The sequence below is a fragment of the Oncorhynchus mykiss genome, chromosome 4, assembly GCF_057628025.1.
Source record: "Oncorhynchus mykiss isolate SJ-2025 chromosome 4, ASM5762802v1, whole genome shotgun sequence".
NCBI classification, from domain to species: domain Eukaryota; kingdom Metazoa; phylum Chordata; class Actinopteri; order Salmoniformes; family Salmonidae; genus Oncorhynchus; species Oncorhynchus mykiss.
This window is the reverse complement of record NC_143025.1, coordinates 17,229,741-17,243,050: the sequence shown is the minus strand read 5'-3', so window position 1 is coordinate 17,243,050 and position 13,310 is coordinate 17,229,741. Positions and strand designations below refer to the sequence as shown.

Here is a 13,310-nt window from a genome sequence, read left to right as displayed (position 1 = left end):
TACTGCTACTGCTGTAGGGTGGTTACTGCTGCTGGGTGGCTACGGTTACTGCTGCAGGGTGGCTACTGCTACTGCTGCAGGATGGCTACTGCTACTGCTGTAGGGTGACTACTGCTACTGCTGTAGGGTGGCTACTGCTACTGCTGTAGGGTGGCTACTGTTACTGCTGTAGGGTGGCTACTGCTGTAGGGTGGCTACTTCTACTGCTGTAGGGTAGCTACTTCTACTGCTGTAGGGTGGCTACTGCTACTGCTGTAGGGTGGCTACTGCTGTAGGGTGGCTACTGCTACTGCTGTAGAGTGGCTACTGCTACTGCTGTAGGGTGGCTACTGCTGTAGGGTGGCTACTGCTTCTGCTGTAGGGTGGCTACTGCTGTAGGGTGGCTACTGCTACTGCTGTAGGGTGGTTACTGCTACTGCTGCAGGGTGGCTACTGCTACTGTTGCAGGATGGCTACTGCTACTGCTGTAGGGTGACTACTGCTACTGCTGTAGGGTGGCTACTGCTACTGCTGTAGGGTGGCTACTGCTGTAGGGTAGCTACTGCTACTGCTGTAGGGTGGCTACTGCTACTGCTGTAGGGTGGCTACTGCTACTGCTGTAGGGTGGCTACTGCTACTGCTGTAGGGTGGCTACTGCTACTGCTGTAGGGTGGCTACTGCTAATATACTGCTGTAGGGTGGCTACTGCTTCTGCTGTAGGGTGGCTACTGCTGTAGGGTGGCTACTGCTTCTCCTGTAGGGTGGCTACTGATACTGCTGTAGGGTGGCTACTGCTACTACTGCAGGGTGGATACTGCTTCTCCTGTAGGGTTGCTATTGCTACTACTGTAGGTTGGCTACTGCTGTAGGGTGGCTACTGCTACTGCTGTAGGGTGGCTACTGCTACTACTGCAGGGTGGCTACTGCTTCTCCTGTAGGGTGGCTAATGCTACTACTGTAGGGTGGCTAATGCTACTGCTGTAGGGTGGCTACTGCTACTGCTGTAGGGTGGTTACTGCTTCTCCTGTAGGGTGGCTATTGCTACTACTGTAGGGTGGCTACTGCTGTAGGGTGGCTACTGCTACTGCTATAGGGTGGCTACTGCTACTACTGCAGGGTGGCTACTGCTACTGCTGTAGGGTGGCTACTGCTACTGCTGTAGGGTGGCTACTGCTACTGCTGTAGGGTGGTTACTGCTACTGCTGCAGGATGGCTACTGCTACTGCTGTAGGGTGACTACTGCTACTGCTGTCGGGTGGCTACTGCTACTGCTGTAGGGTGGCTACAGCTTCTCCTGTAGGGTGGCTACTGCTACTGCTGTAGGGTGGCTACTGCTGTAGGGTGGCTACTGCTACTGCTGTAGGGTGGCTACTGCTACTATACTGCTGTAGGGTGGCTACTGCTGTAGGGTGGCTACTGCTACTGCTGTAGGGTGGCTACTGCTACTGCTGTAGGGTGGCTACTGCTTCTCCTGTAGGGTGGCTACTGCTACTGCTGTAGGGTGGCTACTGCTGTAGGGTGGCTACTGCTACTACTGCAGGGTGGCTACTGCTTCTCCTGTAGGGTGGCTAATGCTACTACTGTAGGGTGGCTACTGCTACTGCTGTAGGGTGGCTACTGCTACTGCTGTAGGGTGGCTACTGCTACTGCTTTAGAGTGGTTACTGCTTCTCCTGTAGGGTGGCTATTGCTACTACTGTAGGGTGGCTACTGCTACTGCTGTAGGGTGGCTACTGCTGTAAGGTGGCTACTGCTACTATACTGCTGTAGGGTGGCTACTGCTACTGCTGTAGGGTGGCTACTGCTGTAGGGTGGCTACTGCTACTGCTGTAGGGTGGCTACTGCTACTGCTGTAGGGTGGCTATTGCTACTACTGTAGGGTGGCTACTGCTGTAGGGTGGCTACTGCTACTGCTGTAGGGTGGCTACTGCTACTACTGCAGGGTGGCTACTGCTTCTCCTGTAGGGTGGCTATTGCTACTGCTGTAGGGTGGCTACTGCTGTAGGGTGGCTACTGCTACTGCTGTAGGGTGGCTACTGCTACTGCTGTTGGGTGGCTACTGCTACTGCTGTAGGGTGGCTACTGCTGTAGGGTGGCTACTGCTACTATACTGCTGTAGGGTGGCTACTGCTTCTGCTGTAGGGTGGCTACTGCTGTAGGGTGGCTACTGCTACTGCTGTTGGGTGGCTACTGCTACTGCTGTAGGGTGGCTACTGCTGTAGGGTGGCTACTGCTACTATACTGCTGTAGGGTGGCTACTGCTACTGCTGTAGGGTGGCTACTGCTGTAGGGTGGCTACTGCTACTGCTGTAGGGTGGCTACTGCTTCTCCTGTAGGGTGGCTACTGCTTCTCCTGTAGGGTGGCTACTGCTACTGCTGTAGGGTGGCTACTGCTGTAGGGTGGCTACTGCTACTGCTGTTGGGTGGCTTCTGCTACTGCTGTACGGTGGCTACTGCTGTAGGGTGGCTACTGCTACTATACTGCTGTAGGGTGGCTACTGCTTCTGCTGTAGGGTGGCTACTGCTGTAGAGTGGCTACTGCTACTGCTGTAGGGTGGCTACTGCTGTAAGGTGGCTACTGCTACTATACTGCTGTAGGGTGGCTACTGCTACTGCTGTAGGGTGGCTACTGCTACTGCTGTAGGGTGGCTACTGCTGTAGGGTGGCTACTGCTACTGCTGTAGGGTGGCTACTGCTACTGCTGTAGGGTGGCTATTGCTACTACTGTAGGGTGGCTACTGCTGTGGGGTGGCTACTGCTACTGCTGTAGGGTGGCTACTGCTACTACTGCAGGGTGGCTACTGCTTCTCCTGTAGGGTGGCTAATGCTACTACTGTAGGGTGGCTACTGCTACTGCTGTAGGGTGGCTACTGCTACTGCTGTAGGGTGGCTACTGCTACTGCTGTAGGGTGGTTACTGCTACTGCTGCAGGGTGGCTACTGCTACTGCTGCAGGATGGCTACTGCTACTGCTGTAGGGTGACTACTGCTACTGCTGTAGGGTGGCTACTGCTACTGCTGTAGGGTGGCTACTGCTTCTCCTGTAGGGTGGCTACTGCTACTGCTGTAGGGTGGCTACGGCTACTGCTGTAGGGTGGCTACTGCTACTGCTGTATGGTGGCTACTGCTACTGCTGTAGGGTGGCTACTGCTACTATACTGCTTTAGGGTGGCTACTGCTACTGCTGTAGGGTGGCTACTGCTACTGCTGTAGGGTGGCTACTGCTACTATACTGCTGTAGGGTGGCTACTGCTTCTGCTGTAGGGTGGCTACTGCTGTAGGGTGGGCTCAGAGTTATTGTGGCTAGGTGTGTGTGTGGCAGGCTCAAGTTTAAAAGCACTGAGCCCGTGGAAGTGATCTATGATATAGTACGTGACTGTTTTGGTTAAGGACCATCCTGCTGCAAGGGCACAGATCCAAGCATGGAGGGTGTGTGCATGTGTATGAGTGTGTACATAGCCTAAGTCTATTGTGTGTGTGTGTGGGGGGGGGGGGGGGGGTGTTAATGTCACATGCACAGTACAGTGAAATGCCTAATTTGCTAGCTCCAGACCCAACGATGCAGTAATCAATATCAATGTAGTACTAACATGTTTAATGTAGAACAAAAACACACGACAAATAAAAATAAGAACTAAGAAGAACACGAGAAGTAAGTAAGCTACATGTACCTCTGTGTTTGTAAGAGCGCGTGTGTCACTTACTGCAGGAATCTCAATGCTAAGTGTCTATGTTGTCCTTTGCAGAACGCTATGCTGTATTAGACACTGGAGGAAAGGAAAAGTTGAGAGGCAACTCCGGGATCCTGGCCTTCTAGGCAGAGTTGCAAAGAAAAATCCATATCTCAGACTGTCCAATAAAAAGTAAAGATTAAGATGGGCAAAAGAACACAGACACTGGACAGAGGAACTCTGCCTAGAAGGCCAGCATCCTGGAGTCACCTCTTCACTGTTGATGTTGAGGTGTTTTGCAGGTACGATTTAATGAAGCTGCCAGTTGAGGACTTGTGAGGCATCTGTTTATCAAATGAGACACTCTAATGTACTTGTCCTTTTGCTCAGTTGTGTACCTAGTCAGTTGTACAACTGAATGCATTCAACTGAAATGTGTCTTCCACATTTAACCCAACCCCTTTTAATCAGAGGTGTGCAGGGGGCCAGCCTTAATCAACATCCACGTCTTCGAGCCATTTGTTGCCCTAGATCAGTGGTTCCCAAACTCTTTATAGTCCTGTACCCCTTCAAACATTCAACCTCCATGTGCGTACCCCCTCTAGCTACAGGGTCAGCACATTCTCAAATGTTGTTTTTTGCCATCATTGTAAGCCTGCCACACACACACTATACAATACATTTATTAAACATAAGAATGGGTGTGAGTTTTTGTCACAACCTGGCTCGTGGGAAGTGACAGAGTTCTTATAGGACCAGGGCACAAATAATAATATAATAATAATCAATATTTTGGCTCTTTATTTAACCATCTTACATATAAAACCGTATTTGTTCATCGAAAATTGTGAATAACTGTCAGAATCTCCCTAGGAGAGGTGGGTGTGGAGTCAGGCGCAGGAGAGCAAGAATATCCAAGAAGGGCGTTTTATTACTGTCCAACACAACAGGTACAAGACCACTAACGTAGCCACAAGAACACAGGAACGCAGTCTAGTAAACAAAGCGGAGGAAACACTCCTCTGCTAAACTAACGTGCGGGCGAAACAGTCTCATGAAAATACACCTGCTTAACAGTAAAAACAAAAACGCAACCCAAGCCAATGACAGTAATACAAACAATCCCGCACAAAACCTAGCGGGTAGGGCAAGATAAAATACCCCACTGATTAACTAAACTAGACACAGGTGAACACAAGACAGACAAAACCAAACGAAAAAGGAAAAGGGATCGGTGGCAGCTAGACGACTGCCAAGCACATGACATTGAAAGGATGCACATAACTCTGCAATGTTGGGTTGTATTGGAGAGAGTCTCAGTCTTAAATAATTCTCCACACACAGTCTGTACCTGTATTTCGTTTTCATGCTAGTGAGTGCTGAGAATCCACTCTCACATACACTACCTTTCAAAAGTTTGGGGTCACTTAGAAATTAAATAGTACCCGCAAAACACCCGTCTCAAAGTTAACAGTTGAGAGGCGACTCCGGGATGCTGGCCTTCTAGGCAGAGTTGCAAAGAAAAAGCCATATCTCAGACTGGCCAATAAAAAGAAAATATTAAGATGGGCAAAAGAACACAGACCAGCAGGCCAGCATCCCAGAGTCGCCACTTCACTGTTGATGTTGAGACTGGTGTTTTGGGGGTACGATTTAATGAAGCTGTCAGTTGAGGACTTGTGAAGCGTCTGTTAATCAAATTAGACACTTTAATGTACTTGTCCTCTTGCTCAGTTGTGTACCGGGGTTTCCAACTCATTTTGCTATTCTGGTTAGAGCCAGTTTGAGCTGTTCTGTAAAGGGAGTAATACACAGCATTGAACGCCAGTTGTATTGCTTCTTTAATCAGAACAACAGTTTTCAGCTGTGCTAACATATTTGCAAAATAAAGGGTTTTTATAATGATCAATTAGCCTTTTACAAGTATTAACTTGGGTTAGCTAACACAATGTGCCATTGGAACATTGGAGTGATGCCATATGCCATTGGAGTGATGGTTGCTGATAATGGGCCTCTGTACACCTATGTAGATATTCCATAAAAAATGTGCCATTTCCAGCTACAATAGTCATTTACAACATTAACAATGTCTACACTGTATTTCTGATCAATTTGATGTTATTTTAATGGACAAAAATGTGCTTTTCTGTCAAAAACAACGACATTTCTAAGTGACCCCAAACTTTTGAACGGTAGTGTAGGTACGTGGTTGCAACGGGCATCAGTATCTTAACAGTGCGATTTGTCAAGGCAGGATACTCTGAGCGCAGCCCAATCCAGGCAGTGGCTTCTGATTTAAATTAAATTTTCACAGAACCGCTTGTTACAATTTCGACGAGGCTCTGTTGTTCAGATATCGGTAAGTGGACTGGAGGCAGGGCATGAAAGGGATAAGGAATCCAGTTGTTTGTGTCATCTGTTTCAGGGAAGTACCTGCATAATTGAGCATCTAAGTCTCTCCGGTGCTTCGCTGTATCACGTTTGACATTGTCCGTAAGCTTGAGTTCATTTGCAAACAAAAAATCATACAATGATGGAAAGTCCTGTGTGTTGTCCTTCTTAATGCAGACAGAGAAGAGCTCCAACTTCTTAATCATAGCCTCAATTTTGTCCCGCACATTGAATATAGTTGCAGAGAGTCCCTGTAATCCTAGATTCAGATCATTCAGAGAAAAAACATGACCCCGTAGGCCAGTTGTGTGAGAAACTCGTCATCATACAAGCAGTTAAGACAAGTAAAAATGATGGTCAGTAAAGAAAACTTTAAGCTCGTCTCTCAATTTAAAAAAAAACATGTCAAGACTTTGCTCCTTGATAACCAGCTCATTTCTTTCTGTATGTTGTAAAAGCGTTACATGGTCGCTGCCCATATCATTGCACAGTGCAGAAAATACACGAGAGTTCAGGGGCCTTACTTTAACAAAGTTAACCATTTTCACTGTGGTGTTCAAAATGTCTTTCAAGCTGTCAGGCATTCCATTGGCAGCAAGAACCTCTCGGTAGATGCTGCAGTGTACCCAAGTGGCGTCAGGAGCAACTTCTTGAATGCACGTTACCACTCCACTATGTCTCCCTGTCATGGCTTTTGCGCCATTAGTACAGATACCAACATGAGCAGTAGCTACGTTTCGCTACATACAGACCGTTAGTGGAATTCCCGCGACAGAGTAACAGTAATGTGATTGGATGTTAATTATTTGACTAGGCTACCTGTATGTGACATTGTGTTGTTATTTCACTGAACACTAGATGGTTTAATTTTATTTTTGGTAGTGAAACAAGGCTACTCGGGCGAGAGAGAAAAAACTCACCAAAATGTATAGCCCCGTTAGAAAATATAAATGGACTGTTTGAAAATATGAAGAAAGCTGTATCTAGCTGTATTAGACGTTAGAGGAGCCTTGTGTTGTCCTATCTAGCTGTATTATATGTTAGAGGAGCCTTGTGTTGTCCTATCTAACTGTATTACTGTCACGTTCTGACCTTAGTTCTTTTGTTATGTCTTTGTTTTAGTATGGTCAAGGCATGAGTTGGGTGGGTTGTCTATGTTAGTTTTTCTATGATTTGCTATTTCTGTGTTTGGCCTGGTATGGTTCTCAATCAGAGGCAGCTGTCAATTGTTGTCCCTGATTGAGAACCATATTTAGGGAGCGTGTTTTCTATTGTGTTTCGTGGGTGATTATTTTCTGTCTTTGTGTATGTCACCAGACAGGACTGTTTCGTTTATCGTTTTTGTTGTTTTGTTTGAGTATTCGTTTTCCTTAAAAGGCATAATGAATACTTACCATGCTGCACCTTGGTCCTCCTCTCTTTCTCCCAACGACAAACGTTACAGAATCACCCATCACCGAAGGACCAAGCAGCGTGGTAACGGGCAGCAGCAGCGATCTCAGGACTCCTGGACATGGGAGGAGATTCTGGACGGCAAGGGACCCCGGGCACAGGCTGGAGAATATCGCCGCCCCAAGGCTGAGCTAGAGGCAGCAAAAGCCGAGAGGCGGTGGTATGAGGAGGCAGCACGGCAGCGTGGCTAGAAGCCGGAGAGGCAGCCTCAAAAATGTCTTGGGGGGGGGGGGGGAGACACACACGGGGAGTGTGGCGAAGTAGGGTAGGAGACCTGCGCCAACTCCCCGTGCTTACCGTGGAGAGAGGGGGACCGGGCAGGCACCGTGTTATGCCGTGAGGCGCACAGTGTCCCTGGTGCGCAGGCATAGCCCGGTACGGTACATAGCAGTGCCTCGTATCGGCCGGGCTAGGTTGGGCATCGAGCCAGGTGCCATGAAGCCGGCTCAGCGCATCTGGTCTCCATTGCGTCTCCTCGGGGCGGGGTACATGGCACCAGCCCTACGCATGGTGTCCCCGGTTCGCCAGCACAGCCCAGTGTGGGCTATTCCACCTCGCCGCACTGGCCTGGCTACGGGGAGCATTCAGCCAGGTAGGGTTGGGCAGGCTCTGTGCTCGAGACCTCCAGTGCGCCTTCACGGTCCGGTCTATCCGGTGCCACCTCCATGCACCAGCCCTCCGGTGGCAGCCCCCCGCACCAGGCTGTCTCTCCGTCTCCTCCCTACAGGTGCTCCCATCTGTCCTGATCCGCTAGAGTCTCCCGTCTGTCCTGAGCCGCCAGAGTCTCCCGTCTGTCCTGAACCGCCAGAGTCGCCCGTCTGTCCTGAGCCGCCAGAGTCGCCCGTCTGTCCTGAGCCGCCAGAGTCGCCCGTCTGTCCTGAGCCGCCAGAGTCGCCCGTCTGTCCTGAGCCGCCAGAGTCGCCCGTCTGTCCTGAGCCGCCAGAGTCGCCCGTCTGTCCTGAGCCGCCAGAGTCGCCCGTCTGTCCTGAGCCGCCAGAGTCGCCCGTCTGTCCTGAGCCGCCAGAGTCGCCCGTCTGTCCTGAGCCGCCAGAGTCGCCCGTCTGTCCTGAGCCGCCAGAGTCGCCCGTCTGTCCTGAGCCGCCAGAGTCGCCCGTCTGTCCTGAGCCGCCAGAGTCGCCCGTCTGTCCTGAGCCGCCAGAGTCGCCCGTCTGTGCTGAGCCGCCAGAGTCGCCCGTCTGTCCTGAGCCGCCAGAGTCGCCCGTCTGTCCTGAGCCGCCAGAGTCGCCCGTCTGTCCTGAGCCGCCAGAGTCGCCCGTCTGTCCTGAGCCGCCAGAGTCGCCCGTCTGTCCTGAGCCGCCAGAGTCGCCCGTCTGTCCTGAGCCGCCAGAGTCGCCCGTCTGTCCTGAGCCGCCAGAGTCGCCCGTCTGTCCTGAGCCGCCAGAGTCGCCCGTCTGTCCTGAGCCGCCAGAGTCGCCCGTCTGTCCTGAGCCGCCAGAGTCGCCCGTCTGTCCTGAGCCGCCAGAGTCGCCCGTCTGTCCTGAGCCGCCAGAGTCGCCCGTCTGTGCTGAGCCGCCAGAGTCGCCCGTCTGTCCTGAGCCGCCAGAGTCGCCCGTCTGTCCTGAGCCGCCAGAGTCGCCCGTCTGTCCTGAGCCGCCAGAGTCGCCCGTCTGTCCTGAGCCGCCAGAGTCGCCCGTCTGTCCTGAGCCGCCAGAGTCGCCCGTCTGTCCTGAGCCGCCAGAGTCGCCCGTCTGTCCTGAGCCGCCAGAGTCGCCCGTCTGTCCTGAGCCGCCAGAGTCGCCCGTCTGTCCTGAGCCGCCAGAGTCGCCCGTCTGTCCTGAGCCGCCAGAGTCGCCCGTCTGTCCTGAGCCGCCAGAGTCGCCCGTCTGTCCTGAGCCGCCAGAGTCGCCCGTCTGTCCTGAGCCGCCAGAGTCGCCCGTCTGTCCTGAGCCGCCAGAGTCGCCCGTCTGTCCTGAGCCGCCAGAGTCGCCCGTCTGTCCTGAGCCGCCAGAGTCGCCCGTCTGTCCTGAGCCGCCAGAGTCGCCCGTCTGTCCTGAGCCGCCAGAGTCGCCCGTCTGTCCTGAGCCGCCAGAGTCGCCCGTCTGTCCTGAGCCGCCAGAGTCGCCCGTCTGTCCTGAGCCGCCAGAGTCGCCCGTCTGTCCTGAGCCGCCAGAGTCGCCCGTCTGTCCTGAGCCGCCAGAGTCGCCCGTCTGTCCTGAGCCGCCAGAGTCGCCCGTCTGTCCTGAGCCGCCAGAGTCGCCCGTCTGTCCTGAGCCGCCAGAGTCGCCCGTCTGTCCTGAGCCGCCAGAGTCGCCCGTCTGTCCTGAGCCGCCAGAGTCGCCCGTCTGTCCTGAGCCGCCAGAGTCGCCCGTCTGTCCTGAGCCGCCAGAGTCGCCCGTCTGTCCTGAGCCGCCAGAGTCGCCCGTCAGCCAGGAGCCGCCAGAGCCGCTCGTCAGCTTCCAGAATCGCCCTTCACTCCGGAGCTGCCGGAGTCTCCCGCCTGTCCGGTGCTGCCGGAATCTCCCGTCCATTCGGGACCCGTGGCTAGGGTCCCCAGTCCGAGGTCGGCGGCGAGGGTCGCCGCTCTAAAGAGGCCACGGCGGCGAGGCTAAGAGGCGGACAAGGACTATGGTGGAATGGGGTCCACGTCCCGCGCCAGAGCCACCACCGCGGACAGACACCCACCCAGACCCTCCCCTATAGGTTCAGGTTTTGCGGCCGGAGTCCGCACCTTTGGGGGGTACTGTCACGTTCTGACCTTAGTTATTTTGTTATGTCTGTTTTAGTATGATCAGGGTGTGAGTTGGGTGGTAGTTTTTCTATGATTTGCTATTTCTGTGTTTGGCCTGGTATGGTTCTCAATCAGAGGCAGCTGTCAATCGTTGTCCCTGATTGAGAACCATATTTAGGGAGCCTGTTTTCTATTGTGTTTCGTGGGTGATTATTTCCTGTCTTTGTGTATGTCACCAGACAGGACTGTTTCGTTTATCGTTTTTGTTGTTTTGTTTGAGTATTCGTTTTCCTTAAAAGGCATAATGAATACTTACCATGCTGCACCTTGGTCCTCCTCTCTTTCTCCCAACGACGAACGTTACAATTAGACGTTGTCCTATCTACGCTGTATTAGACGTTAGAGAAGCCTTGTTGTCCTATCTAGCTGTATTAGGCGTTAGAGGAGCCTTGTGTTGTCCTAGCTAGACATTAGAGGAGCCTTGTGTTGTCCTAGCTAGACATTAGAGGAACCTTGTTGTCCTATCTAGCTGTATTCGAGGTTAGAGGAGCCTTGTTGTCCTATTTACAGTGCCTTGCGAAAGTATTCGGCCCCCTTGAACTTTGCGACCTTTTGCCACATTTCAGGCTTCAAACATAAAGATATAAAACTGTATTTTTTTGTGAAGAATCAACAACAAGTGGGACACAATCATGAAGTGGAACGACATTTATTGGATATTTCAAACTTTTTTAACAAATCAAAAACGGAAAAATTGGGCGTGCAAAATTATTCAGCCCCTTTACTTTCAGTGCAGCAAACTCTCTCCAGAAGTTCAGTGAGGATCTCTGAATGATCCAATGTTGACCTAAATGACTAATGATGATAAATACAATCCACCTGTGTGTAATCAAGTCTCCGTATAAATGCACCTGCACTGTGATAGTCTCAGAGGTCCGTTAAAAGCGCAGAGAGCATCATGAAGAACAAGGAACACACCAGGCAGGTCCGAGATACTGTTGTGAAGAAGTTTAAAGCCGGATTTGGATACAAAAAATTTCCCAAGCTTTAAACATCCCAAGAAGAACTGTGCAAGCGATAATATTGAAATGGAAGGAGTATCAGACCACTGCAAATCTACCAAGACCTGGCCGTCCCTCTAAACTTTCAGCTCATACAAGGAGAAGACTGATCAGAGATGCAGCCAAGAGGCCCATGATCACTCTGGATGAACTGCAGAGATCTACAGCTGAGGTGGGAGACTCTGTCCATAGGACAACAATAGTTGTATATTGCACAAATCTGGCCTTTATGGAAGAGTGGCAAGAAGAAAGCCATTTCTTAAAGATATCCATAAAAAGTGTCGGTTAAAGTTTGCCACAAGCCACCTGGGAGACACACCAAACATGTGGAAGAAGGTGCTCTAGTCAGATGAAACCAAAATTGAACTTTTTGACAACAATGCAAAACGTTATGTTTGGCGTAAAAGCAACACATCTCATCACCCTGAACACACCATCCCCACTGTCAAACATGGTGGTGGCAGCATCATGGTTTGGGCCTGCTTTTCTTCAGCAGGGACAGGGAAGATGGTTAAAATTGATGGGAAGATGGATGGAGCCAAATACAGGACCATTCTGGAAGAAAACCTGATGGAGTCTGCAAAAGACCTGAGACTGGGACGGAGATTTGTCTTCCAACAAGACAATGATCCAAAACATAAAGCAAAATCTACAATGGAATGGTTCAAAAATAAACATATCCAGGTGTTAGAATTGCCAAGTCAAAGTCCAGACCTGAATCCAATCGAGAATCTGTGGAAAGAACTGAAAACTGCTGTTCACAAATGCTCTCCATCCAACCTCACTGAGCTCGAGCTGTTTTGCAAGGAGGAATGGGAAAAAAATTCAGTCTCTCGATGTGCAAAACTGATAGAGACATACCCCAAGCGACTCACAGCTGTAATCGCAGCAAAAGGTGGCGCTACAAAGTATTAACTTAAGGGGGCAGAATATTTTTGCACGCCCAATTTTTCAGTTTTTGATTTGTTAAAAAAGTTTGAAATATCCAATAAATGTCGTTCCACTTCATGATTGTGTCCCACTTGTTGTTGATTCTTCACAAAAAAATACAGTTTTATATCTTTATGTTTGAAGCCTGAAATGTGGCAAAAGGTCGCAAAGTTCAAGGGGGCCGAATACTTTCGCAAGGCACTGTAGCTGTATTAGATGTTAGAGGATCCTTGTGTTGTCCTAGCTAGCTGTATTAGACGTTAGAGGAGCCTTGTGTTTTCCTATGGAGCTGTGTTAGACGTTAGAGGAGCCTTGTGTTGTCCTAGCTAGCTGTGTTAGACGTTAGAGGAGCCTTGTGTTGTCCTAGCAAGCTGTATTAGACATTAGAGGAGCCTTGTGTTGTCCTAGCTATCTGTATGCTCTCTCTCATCCCAAAGCTAACCTCAAGTCAGCTGATCACACAAGAAGGCGTCAACAGAAGAGTAACTGCCTGTATGTGCCTGTGCCTGTGACCATGATTTATCACAGCCCATTAGCTCTCTCTGTGTGTGTGTGTGTGTGTGTGTGTGTGTGTGTGTGTGTGTGTGTGTGTGTGTGTGTGTGTGTGTTTTGTGTTTGATCCTATTTCTGATATTTTGAGCAGAATCTATTAGACAGACATTGGCACTGTTCACACAATCTATTTAGCCTTTATAACTGATAGAGATATTTCTGAGGATGCTACTGAGAGAGTCGTGTTCAGAGATACACCAGAACAACATCTTAAGATTCTGACTCGTCTGGTTAATGTTGAACAATACTTTACATTTTTTGTAAAAAATGTATTTAACCTTTATTTAACTAGTCAAGCCAGTTAAGAATAAATTCCTATTTACAATGACGGCCTACCAAAAGGCAAAAGGCCTCCTGCGGGGACGAGGGCTGGTATAAAACGTTTTTATTTTTAAATATGACAAAACACACATCATCAGAGAGACTCCACAATACTACATAAAGAGAGACCTAAGACATAGCAAGGCAGCAACACATAACACAGCATGGTAGCAACACAACATGACAACAACATGGTAGGGTACAAAACATGGTAGGGTACAAGCATTATTTTGCACAGACAAAAGTACAAAGGGCAAGAAGATAGA

General features: G+C 50.3%; 1 protein-coding gene across 8 annotated transcripts in view; it reads left to right on the top strand.

Annotated features, from left to right (window-relative positions):
• Nucleotides 1-13,310, top strand: part of srpk2 (SRSF protein kinase 2) — a 105,482-nt gene that overhangs the window by 66,631 nt on the left and 25,541 nt on the right. The window lies entirely within an intron of this gene.